The following is an 18,854-nucleotide window of genomic DNA, read 5'->3' as shown; positions in this document are numbered from 1 at the left end:
TTGGTGTCCTGCAGAGTGGGTCTTGGAGAGGCTGTTATCTTACCTCCTCAGCATATTTAGAGTATCAGATCAAACTGTACTTTTCTCTCCTACATAGGCTTTTTTTTGGCCTGTCAGTGTACACTGATTAGTAGTAAGAAAATGAGTCTTACTGAACACCGTAAAAAAAAAAAAAAAAAAAAGAAAGAAAGAAAGAAAAAGAAAAAATACTAAAAAGAAATTGTCGCCTAGAAGCTAAACTAATGACCTTGGTTTTTGATGGTGTATTAAGATTAAGGTGACTAATTCACAACCTCTGGTTTAATGTTTCAGAACCTATTTGTGCCCTACCCCCTCTCTCTCTCATGCAAGGAAATTTAGTCGAGCTTCACACTGACAAATCTGTAACCTTCCACTCCAGATTTTTAGAATAGACTAGCACTTTTTGGTTGCTTAAAATTTTCAGTGCCCTTTAACTTGACTTGCTTGTATTTTCAATTTTTTTTAAGTCCTGCACCCCCTGGCAATCACCCTCCTCACCCTCCTTTTGTTTATACAGGCAACCCAAATCATGGTACTCAGAATCATCATGACTTGGACTATTTGGTTATTCTCCAAAAACAAATGAGTTAGATTAGACCCAAACTGGTACCACGATTTATGCCAAATAAACTGGGAGTGAATAACTGTGAATACGAGTTTCAAAACTGTGATCTATTTTAATAGCCGCTACCCCAGAAAGAACAACAGATAAGCAATGTACAAGAATTCTGATGTTGCAGGACCTTTACACCAGCTACTGGAGTAAAAATCACTTGATCAGCAGTTTCTTAATGATACATTAAACTTTCCCTGGTGTATAAAACTTTGTTACCTGTTTTATCAAGGCCCTGGCATTCACTATTGGGTTATTTCCAGTGTGTATTGAAATGCTTCTGGTTAAAAATAAACATTTTTTTAAAAAAATGTATGTAGGAGAGGCATTTGGCTTAAGTCTAAAGGGCAGAATTCAGAAGTATATGCTCGTGCTCACTTTCATGCGAGTGTGTTATCATGTAATGTAGGCTTGTGCATGCAAACCTTTTGAAAAATTAAGTTTATGAAGTACAGTTCAGGAAACTGTTGTCTTCATAAAGGTTTCTATGACACCATAAGTTGCTCTTTGCTATGATAGTTGACGAAAGTCATCGAAACCATGCAAGTGGGTGTGAGGGAAGAGGGGGCTTTAGAAACTGTGAAAGTAACTTCCAAGTCCAAGCTAGACCCATGTGGATACAGGACTACCCATACAGTTTCTGAGCTAGAGAAACCAGTTTTCTTAAAGGATCAGGAACATAAAGTTGATAAAAGAAGAGGTGTCAAGCATGTGTGTCTACAGTTCAGATGATAAGCTTTTTCCTCCACAATATATTTTTTTTGTATTTAACGTGAAAAGTGCTATGCGTGAAAGCATTCCTTCCAAGGGGAAGTGTCCTGAGTTCATCCAAGGTTTGAGTTGTGAAAAATTGTGAGCAAAATCCATAGAGCATTTTACAAATAACCATATTCTGCCAGGGCAGGTCTATACACAACTTTTATTTTATGTGATGTTTGTTTTCAGGTGATACGGGGGATTCTAGTGAAAGCTTCTAACCTACAATGTGGGGGGAAGAACCTCTTTCCAGTCTGACGCACATTTCTATATAGTCATCTTGTTAGGAAAAATGAATGTTAGACTTCAAACAAATTACTAGGTGTGTAGTACAGAAGTGGCTAGAAAGTTTATCTCCAGAAGATTCTGTGCTGAAAGAGGCAACGTAAACCACGCAGAAGAAGTAAAGGGTTTTGGCTGGGAACATGCCTGCTGAAGAAGACAGGAGTACTTGGTTTGCAGTAGATGATTATTTTGCTAGGGTTTACTGTTACAACTTCCAACAACGGGAGGCAGGAGAAATGTGCCACTAGCTAATCTGTAGCAAGGAACATCTAATAGATGTGAGTTTTCCTTAACTTGAAGATTTTAGTGCAACTCCAGTTTCCCATTCTTGTTATAACTTCAGTGCACTTTTCCCAGGCAACTTTTTTTTACGTGTAATGTTATCTGTTTCTGAACTTAGTCCCAGTCATTGACTTGGCTGTTTTTTTCCTTTCATAAGGTTGCATTTAGAAATTATGAAATATCTAGGGCTGATTTTGCTGTTTGGGCATGGGGGGTTGAGCAAATGGAGACTAGAGCTGCTGAAGGAATGAACAAATGGAGCTGCTGAAGAAAACGGAGGAGGGCAAGGAAGCACATAGCTAAACATAAAACTGTGGGTTTATATATAGCTCCCGACTGCAGCCGTGGTGGTCAAGTATGTGATAACTGCGTATACACCCCCCGGCTAGCTGAGGTTTATGATTCTCAGCCACTTTAGCAAACCAAATGAATGGTTGCTGACACCATGAGCAGATCTCTGTAACTGAAATATTTTCTTTTCCCTCTACTTACTCATCCTGCTGTTCACAAATCAGGGTGTCTAGCTGAGGGCTCAGCAGTTCATTTATTTCATGAAATAATACTTAAATCTCTTTACTACACAAAGGAGCAATTTGTGGAAGTTTCTGTGCAGGTTTACTGTATGTTGTATCAAAGGTGGGCTGAATGAAGTTACTTGGTATATAAACACAAATTTCAGGGTGGTTTTTGTTTTTAGTATTGGAATCACCTTTTCCTTGGAAACCGTAATAGTAGGGGTCTTATATATTTTTCTGTTACAGATCTGAAACTTAGCTGCAGCTGAAGTGAGTAATGACGCTAAAGATGCATAAAAGTACAGAGGAAGAACTAAAAAATGATACATTAAGCAACTGTAAAGTGTTGTGGGTAAGCAGCAGTATTTGGTATTTTACAGCTTGTATGTAAAAAAAAATGTGTTGAACAGAAATGTGGCATTTTCTGTGCATGTTACTGAGTTGCATGAATTAGTTGTTAAATGGGTATGAAGGGTCAGATATCAAACCCATGGGGCCAATGACTGGCCCAAGTAATTGTTCTGAAGCTCTGGGAAGAAGGACAATGAGTGTCAGGGGTGGGAGGAGAAAAGAGGTGGCTGCAGTGATCCTACTTGAATGTCACAGTATGGTTGAGAAGTTCCCTCAAAATCTAACGTAGTCCAATGGCTCAAAAAGCCTGTGCAACCTACTTCCCGTCTCATCAGATGGTGGTATACCCTCTGGCCAGCATTGAGGGAAATGATACTGTGTTGAGCTCCATGACAGCACAACACAGCATTACTACCCAGCCTCACTGGTTATGCTTTCAATGGGCCTTTGAGAAAGAAGCTGGTTTTAGCTTGAAATTGTGCCAGTATTGAAATGGCAAACGTAGGGTTGGGATCCAGATGTCTAAGTGCAGATGCTCCATCCCCTTGCTGGGTTCCAACAAAGGCATAAAGTTGAAAATGAGGTCTCACAGGTGTTTTGAGGAAATGACTGGAAGGTCTCTGGACTAGTTTTTGCCACAGCCATGTAAAGTTCAGTCCCTCCCATTTCCATGCCCTGCCCCATCTTATCCAAAATACCCCCTAGACCTTATAATACAGTAAGTCTCCTGCCAGCTTGCAAAGGGTCTGTAGGAGTTCATTATTGCTGCCAAAAACGCTTTAAAAAAGTAATGCATGTACCTCTTGGCTTCTGCTAACATAACAGATAAGAGACATATCTCAGTAATTGTGCTTGGTTTTTCTACCCTGGTGTTTGAGCTTTTGGCAACAGACTGAAGCCAAAGCAAAGAAGAATCTACCTTATTAATAAAAACCAGATTCTTTATTTTTTTTTAACCACAATTTTTTACAAGCAAATGTATACTAGCAGCCTAATTTCTTCATCCCAGTCTCATTTGCATGACAAATGATGATCTCAAAAAAGAAGTTGGGTATTTTCAACTTCTGTGTAAGTTTCTACCCTGTGATAAGAATCTGTGTCCTCATTAGGAACACTATAACTGGATAGTATTTAATGAAACACTAGCTTTCCTGACAACGTTTCTACCTAGGGAGGGGAAAGAGAGATTAGTTTTACTATACTAAAGATAGCAGAATGGCCCCTCTAGCAGGTAAGTGTTAGTGAATTTATTGGAATGTATCTAAATCCTTTGAATGGTTTCCTGTGAGCTTTGCTAGACAAGACTTAAAAGATTTTGATGTTGTCTATCCGTCAAATCCCCAAACACGTTGCCCTAAAAATCCTGCCAAAGGCAGAGAACATTGGCACTCCTGTGCAAAGCACTTTGAATTGTCCAACAGTTGTGAGCAATGGAGTTGGCAGTAGAATTGAGGCAAATTTCTTTTTGTAGATTAACTCCACCGTTTTTTGGCCTGCGGCAATGAAGTGTTTGCAGTAGAACCTCCAAGGGGAAATGCCAAATTTACACCTCTAGTTTTTTCCCCATTTAATAATAAAAACCAATTTGGATGATGTGTGGAAAATTGTTATGAACCAAGTGGAATTGCTTGTTACCTTGACAAAAATAGTGCAGTTAATTTATTCAAGGATTTAAATGCAAAGAGAGCTGAAGCATTAGAACAACCTGTATGATTCTCTCTGTATGCTAACAAGCCTGCTTTGGCATATGGATGGTTTCTGGTATTTAAGCTGCCTTAAGGAAATAAACAACCAATGTCTCTGCTCTTAAAACTCAATTGCCTCTTTCTCTGGAAAAGGAGTTGTTATTTTTCATTTCCTTTCTGCTTTACAGGGATTATGCTAGCATGGGTATCATCAGCCTGCTTTGTTATGCTGTTAGAGCAGAAGTGTGCAACAAGGCTTATTAGCTTGTGGAGCTTGAGGGGTTGTTTTTGTTTTAGTTTTGTTTGAGCTAATTCTTCCCTACTCTGGTTTTTAAATAAATTCCTTTCTGTACTTAGCTCACTATGTTTGCAAAATGTATTAAAAAAAGATTTCCAGGCTCTGTGATCATCACTTTGAACAGTAAAACTTAGTTTTCAACAGCTGTTCCTAGGAACAGGGCTTAAAAATGCACAGCTGGGCTCTGTAAAAAGTGTAATGTGTAAAATTCAGTGTGGAAGTAGTCTTTAATCTCTACTTCAACCCCTGTGTCAGTGAGAGCTATGGAGTTGTTCGTTTTATTTTTGTGTGCTTTATTCTATTTCTTGCTTGTGGCCATCCATTAGTCTGACCAGTGCTGGTTCAATTTTCCTTTTCTAAATGCAAAATATTCCAGGTGGATAAGGGCCTTGTTGCACCTTATGCTGTAAAATGTACAAATGTTAAATCGGCTTAGTGGAACACAGTCACACCTTCAAGGTGAAAACCATCTCCAATTGTCCTTCACCTGCACAGCTATGACTAGCTACTAGAGGCCTGGAAGCAGGAACAGGACTAAGAGCCTGTATAAAAAGGGGCCCAGCCGGGTTTTTCTCCAGAGCTTACCCCCATGCCACTGCTGGCTGGGCTGCCACCTGACCAGGTACCATCTGAGCTCTGAAGGCCCAAACTTCCCCCCCCCACCCTTCTTCTTTCCAGGAGCTCCCCCTTACCCTCAACCCCCACACCACAGGAGCAAGCTAGTCCAGGCAGCAACAGGAGGCACCGTAGCTACTGGGCGCTGTAGGGCTACAACACTCACTCTGCCTGATGTCCTGGGGTGGGGGGGGGGGGGGGGGAGGGGGGGGGGGGGGGGGGGGGGGCAGCAAGGTGCCATGCCTGGCCCTACTGTGCCCCAGCATCCCCACTTGCCCTGACTCAGGAGGGGGTTACTGCATCCTGGGATGCTGGAGGGCTTCAATTTAGGTGGAATAGCTGAAGAGTGTGGTCATACCTTAATGGAACAGGAGCAAAATTAGGCAGATTAGAGATAATCCTTCCCTGGAGTGGCATAATTTTAAGACAAACAACAAGTGCTTTAAGCCACTTAAGGGTTTTAATATGCAGCCAGTCCAGAGGTTATGAGCTCCAGAGACTGCCTAAACTTACTGTGCAACAAGGACCTAGAAGTTTCATGTGTGTAATTAAATCAAGAAGAGCAGCAGTGATATTTGACCTAAAAGGAAATGTTTAAAAGCCATTCAGATGCAATTCAGAGGTCAGCATTTCAAGCCATGATGACCCCACAGCTCAACACTGCTCAGTATGGATATGTACTCCAGATGACCCCCACAAAGGATCCATGTGCTAATTAGCCCCCACTTACAACTGGAAACAGGTGTTCTTGTCGTGAGTCCTTGGATCTCAAAATTATATGGAGATGAGGTGTAGAGCAATCTGGTCTGGTTGCAATTTATGCAGGTTGGGGCCACACTAATCATATGTGACAGAGGGGGCAACAGAGGGATTCTGGGTGAACTGGCCAGGTCCTTATTAGGTGATGTTTGCCAGACACTTAGGGCAGGTGAAGAAGCAGGAATCAATGGACCTGGGAAAGGCACAGCTCAGCTGTGGAAGTGAAATTTATGCAATGTAGTAGTTCATGATGATTTGAAAGAGTTGGCACGGAGGGGGACTGAGTGCAGTGGGCACAGCCATATATATTATTCAGATGGGCTGCACTAATCTAGCCTTGTGGTACATTTTTAATCAATATATTTGCTCAGGGTAGGCCATGTGCTAAGTGTCAGATGCATTTGATCAACTTCATAGCTGGTTTCCATTAATGAGCACATGCTGCTTTGGGCAACACTTTAATGATAGACAATGTACTTAATGAGGTTTCCTTGTATGTGAATGTAAGACAAGGGACTTTGTCCTGCTTTCTGAGGTTTGTTAAACCAAAATCATTTTTTAGTCTAAAATGTGCCTGAAGCTTGTAGGGGTTTTGTTGTTTTTTTTTTTTTCTAAAAAAAAAAAAAAAAAATAAAAAAAAAAAATACCATTTTTATTCAAATACAAGACAAGGTTTTCCCCCCCCCTCAGTCTGCCCAAAACAAACAGATCTACACAAGTTTTTTGATTTAAGCTCCAAAAGGGAACAAGAATTATCCTCTTAACAAGAAAGTTGTAGAATTCTGAGTGTTGGACTTAGGCAATGAATGGGATATTTTCTATTGATTTAGAGTCAATTTCTCTCTTTAATCTTTTAAATAATGAATGATAGCAAGGCACAGGGAAAAAAAGCCTTTTAGGTACTGTCCTTACTTCAGCTTTAATTACAAAAAGCATTTTTAAATTCACTAAATATCAAAGTCTTCTCAAATATCATACACCATGTTTTATGTATTCGTCTACACAAAGACAAAGTATGGGGTGGAATTCCCTAATGCATGCAAAAGTATAGGTAGAGTTTAATAATGAATTATGCCAGTGTTAATTAGATTAAATTAATCTTTTCAAGATCAGTTTTAATAAGCTTTCCATATAAATAGAAAAAAAACTACTCCATAGGTAAATTAAATCATCATAAGAAAATAAAGGGATGGAAGGGATCTCAGAAGATAATCTAGTCCAGTCCCCTGTTCACATGTCTGTCCAACCTGCTCTTGAAAATTTCTGAGGATAAAGAGTCCTTATCTCCAATCTAAATTTCCTCTGCTGCAGCTTGAGACCACTACTCCTAGTCCTGTGCCATAGGGCCATAAATAAAAACCTGTCTCCACCTTTTCTATAAATTGCCCTTCAGGTATTTGAACACTTATCAATCCCCCTTCAGTCTTCTCTTCATCAGACTAAATAAGCCTAGTTATTGACTCTTCTGGAGCCTAGCCCAATGAACTATATTGTAAATCATGAGTCTTTTGGCTTTGGACTAACACTATGCATAGTTTGTACTATATTTTATTAGGTACCCTGGGGCAGAGCTGTATTGCTACCCAGCATATTCACAGGTGGTGGATAGTGGAATGACCTTTATGGAAGATTAGCTGTGAAATAAGCAGGGGCAGCTCTGATGAATAAGCAGTCACGGACCAAGCAGCAGCAGCACCACCACCAGGATGTGGTGAAGACATCAGTGTGAAGAAGAGAGAAAGAACCCTCTCAAACCCGCAACAGCCGGAGACCCACCTGCCATGCTGGAACAAGCAATGCCGGGAGAACAAAGGACACTGTGGGAACCACATTTTAATCAGCAGCTGTTCAGGCTGGATTGGACTGCCCTGCAACTGCACAAGTATTTCTGGCCCGCTGTGGGGACTGGGAGGGAGGCAAGACAGGCTGGAGGAGAGAGCCTGGACATGGAAGATCAGAGGACTTGGGGGAAGAGGCTCTGGAAAATGAGAGGCCAGCTGCTGGCCAGCATAGGAGCTCAGAGGGGCTCTAGGATGCTGGGAGATGTCAGCTTTGAGCCCGCTGTAAGGAAAGTGGCAGGAAACCTCACTGTGGGACAAGCTGGCTGTGCCCAAAGAGGTCCCATTTCTTTTTTCTTCCTTCGGGGTTTGCTGGAAGGCTGTCTCCCAGGCTGCACCCTGACCCCAGGATCAAAGAGGGAAGAACTGGTGATGGGCCAAAGGCAAGGGGAGGGATGCAGGCTGAACCCCATGCTCTTGTCCCCAGGCCCATGTAGCCAGTTAGGGCCGAGAGATGGCCTGCATCCAGAGGTGCTCAGACCCTGCCAGGAGATATCGGGCCAACATGGAAGTGCCCAAGGCTGGGGCTTCCATAATCACAGGGAGACAAGCCCAGCCAGGAGTTTTTCTTTTGTTATTCCTGCGGTCCAGAGTGGACCGGCCCAGTGAGGAGGGAAGAGCTTCCACCACCATGCGGGCACTAGTGTACGGCAGCAGAAAGATTCTGCCTGTAAGCTGATGAGCCTAAACACTGAGAAACTTATGTTACTTGGAGCTGAATGTCCTGTGTTCTTCTTTAGTTTTGTTTTCATTCATGATGCTCCAATGGGGACTTCAGGCCCAGGTGGCCATCATACAGGGGAGACTGGTTCAGGGAGACCATGAGCCTATAAGTCTGAAGAAAAGGAAAGAAGTCACCTGGTGAGACCCAAGGGCGAGATTGATGCTGTAACATCAGGGTGGTGCATGGTCAGGGTGTAGGAGAAGTAGGAGCCCCAGAAGAAGGACCAATCCTGATGCAAAGGCAAGCTGTGGTGGAACTGAACACCTCCTGAGTAAAGTACCATCCAATATCAAGTCGTGGCAGGAAATAAAGTCGGGCAACTCTGTGGCATGACTAGATCAACTGCACTCGTGCCCTCATGGCCCAGTCTGGCCAGGCACAGGGCCAGCAGGCCCCATGGCCCTACCCTGTACTGAGCTGACAAGCAGATGGCAATACCTTCTCTCCTGAAAAGAGACATATATCCTTTGATGGTGTTGTGACATGGCAAGAACAGGCATGGGTCTACAAGTCCTCAAGGGTGGAAAAGATGAAAGATGATGTTAGGATCTCAATGGCTGCAAAGGGGGTTGAAGGCTGCAGTGGAACAAGATCCCCGGGTGTCTTGGTCTTCCTGACCAATGGATCAAGGTCTTGTTTTGTCAAGAGCTGTGTGGAAGCTGATGTGCAGCAGCTTCTCCATGATAAAATAAAGTCATGCACAGATGTTTTCCATGAAAATAGGTTTTCCAGAACATTCCTTAAGCCCTTGGCAACCAGCTAATGATGATGGGAGCAGGATTGTGAGGTCTGGAAGCTCCTAGTCATGAACTGGCATGAAGGCAGCAGTTACAAGAAGGTCACGAGACAGAAGTGAGATTTGGCAGCTGTAATGGACTGAGCAGCCCTCTTCAAAATCCTCTCTGCTCACCCCACATGGAAAGGAGTCTAGACAAGGTGCCTTAAATATAGAGAATACTGTATTAGATTGGCTATTTCTTCCCGATTAGATAACTGTATCCAGTGGGATCATCTTTACTGCACGTGAAAATACCAGCAAAAACATACCATTATTTTCAGGACCTGGAAAAATCAGGATCCTCATAGACAACCCTAACAGCGAATGCCCAGAGTGCTGCAATGGAATTGTGGCCTGCAAGCTCAAGTGACACAACAGTGATGTAGCTGCACTGAGTGAGACCTGGCAAGCAGGAGATGGGCAACTCAAAGAACATGGAGGTGGCTATGCCTTCTTCTGGAAGGGTAAACAGGAAGGAGAATGCCAACTTCACAGAAATAAGAATGAACTCATAAACCAACTCAATGTGTTCCCTGTTGGAATTAATGAACACCTCATAACTCTGTTTTAAGCTGACAGGGCCATCATCCACCCCACATGGAAATGTGTCCAAGCTGCAGTAGAGCGTGTCAGTCTTGGATAGGTCTCTGCCATCTTCAGACACACAGATAAGACAATCATGGGAGACAGTCATCCTTGACTGTGAGGGATTGCTGAAGAAGAGGTCAGCACAGCAGGAAGAAACAAATGGCACAGTATGGTAGATGAGCCATTGGATTAAGTGTTAAGAGACTTGGCATCTAAAATCCTAGCTGCATCACTAACCTCCTACATGACCTTGGATTTTTGCATTGCTGGTCCGCTTCTCCCTCCACCCTTTGTGTTATGTTTTTAGCCTGTTTGTTCTTAGGACAGGGTCAGACTTACAAACTGTATGTACAGCAACCTAGCACAGTGGAGCCCAGATCTCAGTTCAAGCCTCTGGATGCTATTGTAATACATAAGTGGGAGTTAGATTTTGAAGCCAGGACATTGTGACGTAGTTGATTCCAAGTTCATTTTCAGTGCTTTGTCTTGTAGCATGATCCTTAGGCAAAGCATTGGCAAGCTGGTGGGCTCCTGCTTAGTCTCGTTATCATGAGGCATTTCTGTGGAAGTTGTTCAGTAGTTCTTGAGAGAGAATGAATGAGTCATACTTACCAACCCGCAAGATAGTAGCTAAAAGCAAGACATTATAAGCACATGGATTTTCAATGTTTAGGTTGGACCCTTGTGACTCAAAGCCCTGACTAAAGTAGTTCTAGCTGAAACAGAATGTTTCTCTTGGTCTCAACTTGTGGGAACAAGCAAGTGTGATTGGGTGCTCTCCTTGTAAGCAGGCATGACATGCAAGTGGGACCAGTGAATTCAGTTACTTGGCTGCTAACCACTATTGCCACTTGTTAAACAGCTCCATCCTTTCCAATATTAGAAGGCTAGGGTTTTGGTTTTTTGTTTTTTAAATAGTGGGGGATGTACTGGCTTCTTACAGTGCAGGAAATGTTTTTTTCAGATGCAGACCAATACAGATGCACAAACCTTCAACAGAAAGTGGATTTTGAGTCCTAAGATGGCCAAGGTACCCATACAGTACGTGTTAGCTGATCTGTGGTAACTCATGTGGTAAACTAAACTGTGGTAACTTAGCCCTGTTTCAGTCAGGGGTAAATTACCCCAGGTTAGGTTCCACTTACCACACTTTGGAAGAGGTAGAAAACAGCTACCTGGTGTTAACTGATTCAGGGTAAGTGGTCCCCTTGCTTTACCCTGGTATAACTTGCTTCTCTGTCTGTAGCCTAAGAAGAATGGTACAAATAACTGAAAAGAGTGTCCTTACAAAAGCTTAGAGTTATAAAAATACCTCTGTTTTGCAAGTCACTTTTTATTAATTTAAGATTAGTTTTTTAAAAACTAACTTTGGACAGCAAAATCAAGGAGGACTAATCTTTGCTCTTCATTTCTCTTTTTAATTCATGTTTTGTATTTAAGGAACATAATCTTGATATTGTAAAAGATGATGGTTTGGGGTCAGAGCTAATTAAGTTCATTATTTGTCAAGCAGGTAGTGGTAACCATCCACATACAATGGCAAAGTTGTTCCCAGAACTGACCACAAGGTGTTATATACATTTCTATCTTTGTCTGACTTCGTATTTGCACATCCAGTACAGGTGCACGTGCTCAGACTTTTTCAACCAGCAGAGAGGAAATTTTCCCTGCTGTGTTCATCACGTCTGCTCCAACAAAGCAGACCTGTCAGCTGCAATAATGTGATAACTTAAATAGCTCAGATGAAAAAGTTAGTTGAACTGCTAGTGTGGCATAACGTTTGAACATGGTGAAAGTTTCTTGGCAAGACCCATCTTGGTCATTTTGACTTTCCCCTGTGTATTTTATACTACTGTAAGACATAAAAGGTCCCTTACCTGGGCCTTTCCAAACCAATCATGTCTGCCTGTCTTTTGGCAGAGGGTGAAGATACCTACATAAACTGTTTTGGTCTTTACCTACTCTAACATTTTTTAATGCCTACTGCCTTTTTAAATCCAGATTGAGGCTTAAAGACTTTCCTCAAGTTTAATATCCTTTTAGCAGCCAGCAGCCTCAAAATGAAATTTTCTATTTCTAATTTCTGAGTGGCCATGGGTACCTTTTGGAGTTGTTTTGCTGACTAGTGGTAGGTTCCAGGCACTCTTTCCTATGGTATTAAAAACTGTTTACCCTCTTCAGTACCATAAAGGCATGAAAGAAATGCATTTATAAAGCCACATCCCTCCTTTAAAACAAACAAACACAAAAACCCCCCTCTGTGTAGTTATAAAACTAATCTGTGCATGTATGTACCAAACTCTTATCTCCCTGCCTTGCACACAGTCAAGCATGCATGGAAATAAGCTACAGGCAGATAAGGTTCTTCGGGTAAATCGGATATCTTTTTTTAGACCAACTAAAATAGCTGGAAAAAATTCTTTGCAAGCTTTCAGGTACAAACACTTCTTCTGGCAGAAGGAGCATCTGAAGTTGTTATGAGTCTTGGTTGCTACAACCAACATCCCTGGAAATAGGCTAGTTACACATATTTACAGTAAAGGCTCATGCAAATGATCAAGTTTGATGCATAGTTGTTAGTGACACCGGCACTGCAGTACTTAATGTAGCACTTCTCTGAACGTTTGTGTTTGTGAATGGACATGCAGCTGAAGAATTAAATTAACTTAAGCTCTTAGGCCAAGTACAGACATTTTGAGAGGTTAAAAAAAAAAAAAGGTTAAAAATGGCCGCCCAATTTAAACTTAGCCCATCCCAGAGCTGACCTTACACTTACAGACCTGGTCCCAGTGACCAGCCATCAGTCTAAACCTGTAACTGTACAGAAGTTCCATGCACACAAACCAGTCTAAAAGCTGATTTAAAACACAAACCAAAAAAAAACCCCACACACAAAACTACCTGGATCTATGTAGTATCAGACAGATTCAATTTAGGTCAAACCAGTGCATGGAACTTGTGTTGACTTCCCTGGCACAGCTCCAGGGCTGGGAAAACCCAGCCACTGGCCCCAGCCCTGGGGCTGCTCTTTTCGTTCTCTCCTCCCCACCGACTGGTCTATATTTTGCACTCCGGCAGCCCCTTGGCTCCCCACCACCTACCTGCCAGCCCTTTCAACCCCAATCCCACAAGCTACTTGGGGTGCAGCTGCTTTTATCAGTGTTTGCCATTGCCAAGCAAGCAAGCAAGCAAGCAAGCCCCAAGGGGGTGGGGGGGGGGCAGGAAGGATGGGAAGTAGGTTCAAAATTCTTCCCTTTTCCAATTAGAAATAAAACCATGGTTCCAAGTAGCTAAAAAGAATTGCCTTTCTTTAGGCCACAACTTGGTGAAGGAACTGTACATAGCAAAATAATTGTATCTTTTTGGTACAGTTTTGCCTAAATTTTCTCTTAAGACACTTAGGGTTGGAGTGGTGGGGGTAGGATGCTTTAGAGTGGTCTGAAGAGCCACTCTAATTAAAGCACCCACAGCATCATGTGTATTCAGCAGGGAACACTGAATAGACATGACATGGAGGCTGCTGGAACATGTTAATTAACATGCTCCGGCAGACTTGATTAATCAAGTCTGCTCCAACATGTGCCAATTAACATGCTGCAGAGCATATGTCTAGCACAGGTATAGGTGCCCCTTGATATTTATGCTGAACCTAGGGCCCGTATCAGAGACTTAAGTTACAGGTTGCATGCTTTTTCCATTTTAAATACAGCTATTTTGATGCATATCATGAACTAGAAGTTACTCATCTCTAGTATGAGAATTCTATCTTTATCCATTTTCAGCCATGCTAAAAATTTAAAAATTGAAAAAGTATTCTGCTCTCATTGCTTACATTCATATAAGAATAGTATGCTACCATAGATTACTAAATGGACATAGGAGATATAATAAGGGTTATATTTAGTTGCAAATCTACCTGTTTTTTAATGGTTATATCATCCAATGAGAATGGTTTTTTCCCCCTAAAGAAAGGTGCAATTTAGTAGTAGTAGAAATGGAAAAGTTGATGTAAATCAAATCTTTCTGCTGGGTGACAAAACAAAAAAAACAAAACAAAACAAAACAAAAACACCCCACACCCCCCCCCACACTAAGCCAAAACAAAAAACAAGAACCACCCCCCAAAAACACCACCACAACACACCAAGGCCAAACAAGGAAATTATTTGGAGGAAAAAAAAAAAAAAAAAAAAAAAAGTGGGAAATTGTAGAGTGGAAAAATTGTCTTGCAAATAGAAGGGGAGTCTGTCATCATTTTCTCTAACAAAGATGCATATAGTCTGCATGTGTTGCAAGTGAACCAATGTTAAAAGTGAGGCCCAATCTAGTTGAGATGACACTTTCAATGCTAGTCTGCCTAGGAATTTTGCCAGACTACTACAGGAAGCAGAAGAACTTCCTATAATCCAAGAGACTAAGGCCAGCATATCTTCAATTTGTTTGGCAGCTCTTCACCACTCAGGAGTTTCAGACTGTTGAGATTTGTCCAACTTTAGGATGAGCTATAGAGCCTGCTGGCTCTGATTTTGGGCTTGCATTGGTTGATCCACATGTCTTTTCTGTGTAGAAGCAGATTGTCTAACGCTTCTACCCATCATCCTGTTTTTTTATAAGGCTTTGTTGTAGGAGGTAGAATATCATGAACCAATTTTCAAATGGCCAGTGTAGGGCGATTACAGTTCGTAAAACTGTGAGGTCTTGCTGGAAGCCTATCCGTCTTACCATCATTTTGGCTACTCTACTGTTGCTCATTTAAGTAACCAGCTTGACTTAAGCATTGGTCCAATTTCATCTTTCATGCATTCCCCTGAAGGGTTGTGCCAGCAACTGGAGCCTCCAAGTATATTTGAGTTCATCTAGGATGAGTCCTGCAGACTGTTAACACTCCTCCCCCAATTTTCTCTGCCAGATGTTGTAGACATCCATCCATTTAATATCTTCCCAGCTGGAGAATACAGCAACCCCACAGTAGCTTTGTATATGAATGGGAATTCCTACTGTCTTGAGTGTTATCCAGTTTGACAAGCTGCTGTTTTGGTACAGTATCATTAGGATGTTTCCATGCTCCTTTCTCTCCTCTCTGAACTAAAAAAGGAGGAACTGAACTGCTTGGAGAAAGTGATTTTTCCACATCCTTCTGCCTTGGATTCTCCAGTTGGGCAAACTTGCCTGTTAAGTAATTGTAGACTTTAGGGTATTCTGCTTCAAGCAGCATTAGATTAAAAAAGTTGTGACATCATTACAAATCATAGCAACACTCCAGTCATTTAGTTGACTTAGTATTTGATATCTCTTTCCTTAATATGGTGCAGGTTAAAGGTGACAGATTGACAGCATGAGTAGTAACAGCAGTAAGAGTGTCCCAGATGCTTCTCTGCCAGTCATTTTCAGCTGAAAACAGCCAGGAAACCAGAGAACTATTCTGTGAAAATGTTCTAGTTTTTTTTGGAAAACAGGTTGTCCTAAGCTGTGACATAACAGCCAAAATCACTTTTAAAATTGAAATCCTGCAATATTTCACTTTTGGAGACTCAAACTGCCTGATCAGCAATAGAACTAGCAAGAATTGTGTTAAGCATAGTCAGCAGCTGCTTGGCTGCCAGGGTAGGTGACTGGGTCTGCCTGCCCTTCCCTGTGGACTGCCATCTGCTTGGCCAGATTTTGGCTAAGAGAAGAGGCAGCAAAGGAAATGAGCAGGTGAGAGAGCAGGTGTGAAGAGTTTAGGAGGTGTGAGAAAGGCAAGTCAGCTGAAGGTTGCTTAGAGTTTGTTTAGTTGTTTTATGCCACTTATATCTGGTTTAGGATATGATTTATTTACAAGGGACAAGAATTAGCATGTTGGTATTAATCAGGATAACCCATCAGGAACATTTCTATAATTTCCTAGCTTTAAGACAGCTTTTGAAATTGAGCCAGGTAACAGAGTATGAAAATCAGGGTTCACCTTAATCTTTGCACTTCAACCTTGAACTACAAGTCTTGCTGAATAGCTGCAGATGAACCAAGATAAGCAGTTTTTTTAAAAACTTAGTTGTTGAACCTAGGTAAGAAGTTTTTTTCCCCTCCCCTAAGAAGCTGGCCACCTGTTAGAGCAAGGGTAGGCAAAATACAGCCCACGGGCTGGATCTGGCCCACCAAGCCATTCTTTCTGGCCTGCAGGGCCCCTCAAAAATTTAGAAAATTAATATTTATCTGCCCCTGGCTTCTGTCAAGGATGACATGCTGTGGTAGTGTGCAACAAGGAGAAAATGGCGTGGCCAAGCCCGCCTCCGCTGCAGGCAAGCCCCGCCAAGCTGCATGGGGACTGTGCCAATGCCTCGGGGCCAGGAGCACAGAGCCTGGGCTTGCAGGAGTGCTAGCGGGGGCTCTGTGCAAACCCTTCCCCTCTACAAGCCACAACCCTCCCCAGCCACCCTCCCCCACAAAACCCATACCCATCCCACAGCCCACACCTATTCACTCCCCCACAAATCACATACACACAGTTTATACCCAACCTCACACCCACACCCCTCCCACAATCTACAAGAGTAAGATTTCATTTTAAGCTACTACACGAACGCATGTAAATCAGGACAAAAATATATTTTTGAAGTGAAATTAATGAACGTTGTAGTACATGTTTGCGTTTAAGCATATAATTTGGTATTTTTCTGCTTTAGAGATGCCAAAACTCCTTGCTGAAAGAAGTAATTCCAGGGATCAAGGAGAGGGACTTCTGGTGGCAAAGGTCAGGGGGGTGGGATTCCCAGTCCCAAGATGGTGACCAGGGGACAGGGCTACCCATGCAGCCCTCGATGGCTTGTCAAGACTCCGTAAGTAGCCCTCCGCCTGAAAAAGTTGCCCGCCCTTGTGTTAGCGGCTTTTAAAGACATTAGGACTTATTCTATTCAAGATTAATATTTGAAGTTGAAAGAGATTCAACTTTCTGTTAGTAACAACTGTCACGGGCGAGGTCCTACAGGAGGGCCGTGGTCTCCTCAAGGCCCCCTTCCCGTGCCAAGTTGGCCCAAGGGCACCCTCAGATTCTCACCCGCCACATCTTTGATGTTCACATATGTTAGGGAGGCTGTCTTACATCTCCTTGGACACAGTTACTTCTGGCCCTGTGAACTCCCAGACTCTTCATGGGTCCTGCTCTACAATGGGTGCTTTAGGGGCACCCTAGCCTTAGGGGCTATGCGTGGCTCCAGCCACCCCTTATAGCACACCCCAAGCCTTGCAGCTGGAATAGACGTTGTTCAGTCTCTCTCTCTGTCTCCACTCCCTTTCTGGCACTTGGGCTCTCAACAGCTCTGTCTCTCTCTCGGGAGCCTCCTCTGCAATGCAACACTGCCCCCTTCTCTGGGGCTCGCCAGTAACGCTGCCCCCTTCTCTGGGGCTGGGGTCTATGCATCCCAAATGCTGCACCCTCACTGGCGCTGGGGTCCTCACAATCCACTGTGAGTCCCCTATGAGGCCTCCTCCAACCCCTAATAGCCTCACCCAAACCACCGGTGTAACAGAAACACAAGCCTCTTGGCTATAACGTAAACAGAAGCCACCTGGCTATAACAACACTTGGCCTACCAGGGTTCTTCATCCCACAGCCGTATCATGTGCTGCTTTCAGCAGGCTTCTCCTCTCTTCTGCAGCAGAGAGCTCCTTCCTCAATGACTGCTGGCAGGGAACTACCTTTGGCCTCCTGCCTGTGATTTATATAGGAGCCAGGCCCTGCCCCTTTCAGTCAGCTGACCTTCTGGTTGCCCTGGCAACCCACAGCTGGGCTCCTTATTCCCTGCTAGGGCTCTTCCCCCAGCAGTTTCCCCTCTTTAGGAGCAGGGCACCTAAGTGCCCTGTGACAACACCTATTTGATTATTTGGCTTGAAAGACTCTACCCATGTCATCTTACCATTCCTATACCAGTTGCATTTTAGTATTAACCACACTATTAAAATGTATTTAAATTGAGCACTTGATTTTGGTGGGTCCTCAAAACACCTCAGGGGCAGGGGACGTTAGCATATTCTGAACTAGTTTGTCAGAAGATTCCTGACCAGATCTAGACTACTGGGTGTTCTGCTCTTCTTGGTGCCCCTAACACATGTCAGTTGCTGTAGGGAATAAGTGTGTAGCAATAATCCAGCAGGAACAGCAGACACTTTGTTCAAGTAGGTATACCACTTGATGGCTGCTAGTACCCTAAATTGGATTTGGATTGGTGATTTAGGGATGAAAGATGCCATCATTCCATTACTCAGCCACTGTACCATCTGGTCATTCAAATTCCTGTTTATGTTCTATCAGCATCCAGTCCACAAAGTTTTTTGCTTATATGCCCCATGTGCTGGATCCTGCCATAGTTTAGTTTATCCTCCTGTTTTGCTTCAGATAAGCAAATAGAATTAATCATTTATACCGTGAACTCCAGTGATAACACTGAATGCTTCAGAATGGCCAAATGTGGGGGTAGTCTTTCTTTTGAAGGGAAAAGAGCAGACTTTTGATCACTGTTTAGCAGAGAGTTTGATCTAAAGAGGAGAATATGAATGAAATACCTTTGGTATAACAGACACCAAGGAAGAAAATACAGTTCAGTTACTCTTGCTTACAGGTAATTGAGAATAATTCAGTTGCAATCAGTGGAATCATAGAATAATAGAAAATGAGGGTTGGAAGGGACCTCAGGAGGCCATCTAGTCCAACCCCATGCTTAAAGCAGGACCATCCCCAACTAGATCCCTCTGGGTAATCTGTACCAGTGCT

At 42.8% G+C, this 18,854-nt stretch overlaps 1 protein-coding gene across 1 annotated transcript in view; it reads left to right on the top strand.

Annotated features, from left to right (window-relative positions):
* ZHX3 (zinc fingers and homeoboxes 3) overlaps nt 1-18,854 on the top strand; it is a 65,582-nt gene that overhangs the window by 23,556 nt on the left and 23,172 nt on the right. The window contains 1 exon segment of the mRNA XM_025191240.1: nt 2,719-2,824. The gene's annotated coding sequence lies outside the window, so the exon portion shown is untranslated.

This window comes from Alligator sinensis, unplaced genomic scaffold (assembly GCF_000455745.1).
Source record: "Alligator sinensis unplaced genomic scaffold, ASM45574v1 scaffold76_1, whole genome shotgun sequence".
Lineage (NCBI taxonomy): Eukaryota > Metazoa > Chordata > Crocodylia > Alligatoridae > Alligator > Alligator sinensis.
Note: the sequence above shows the minus strand (reverse complement) of the source record. Positions and strands in the feature narration are given on the sequence as shown.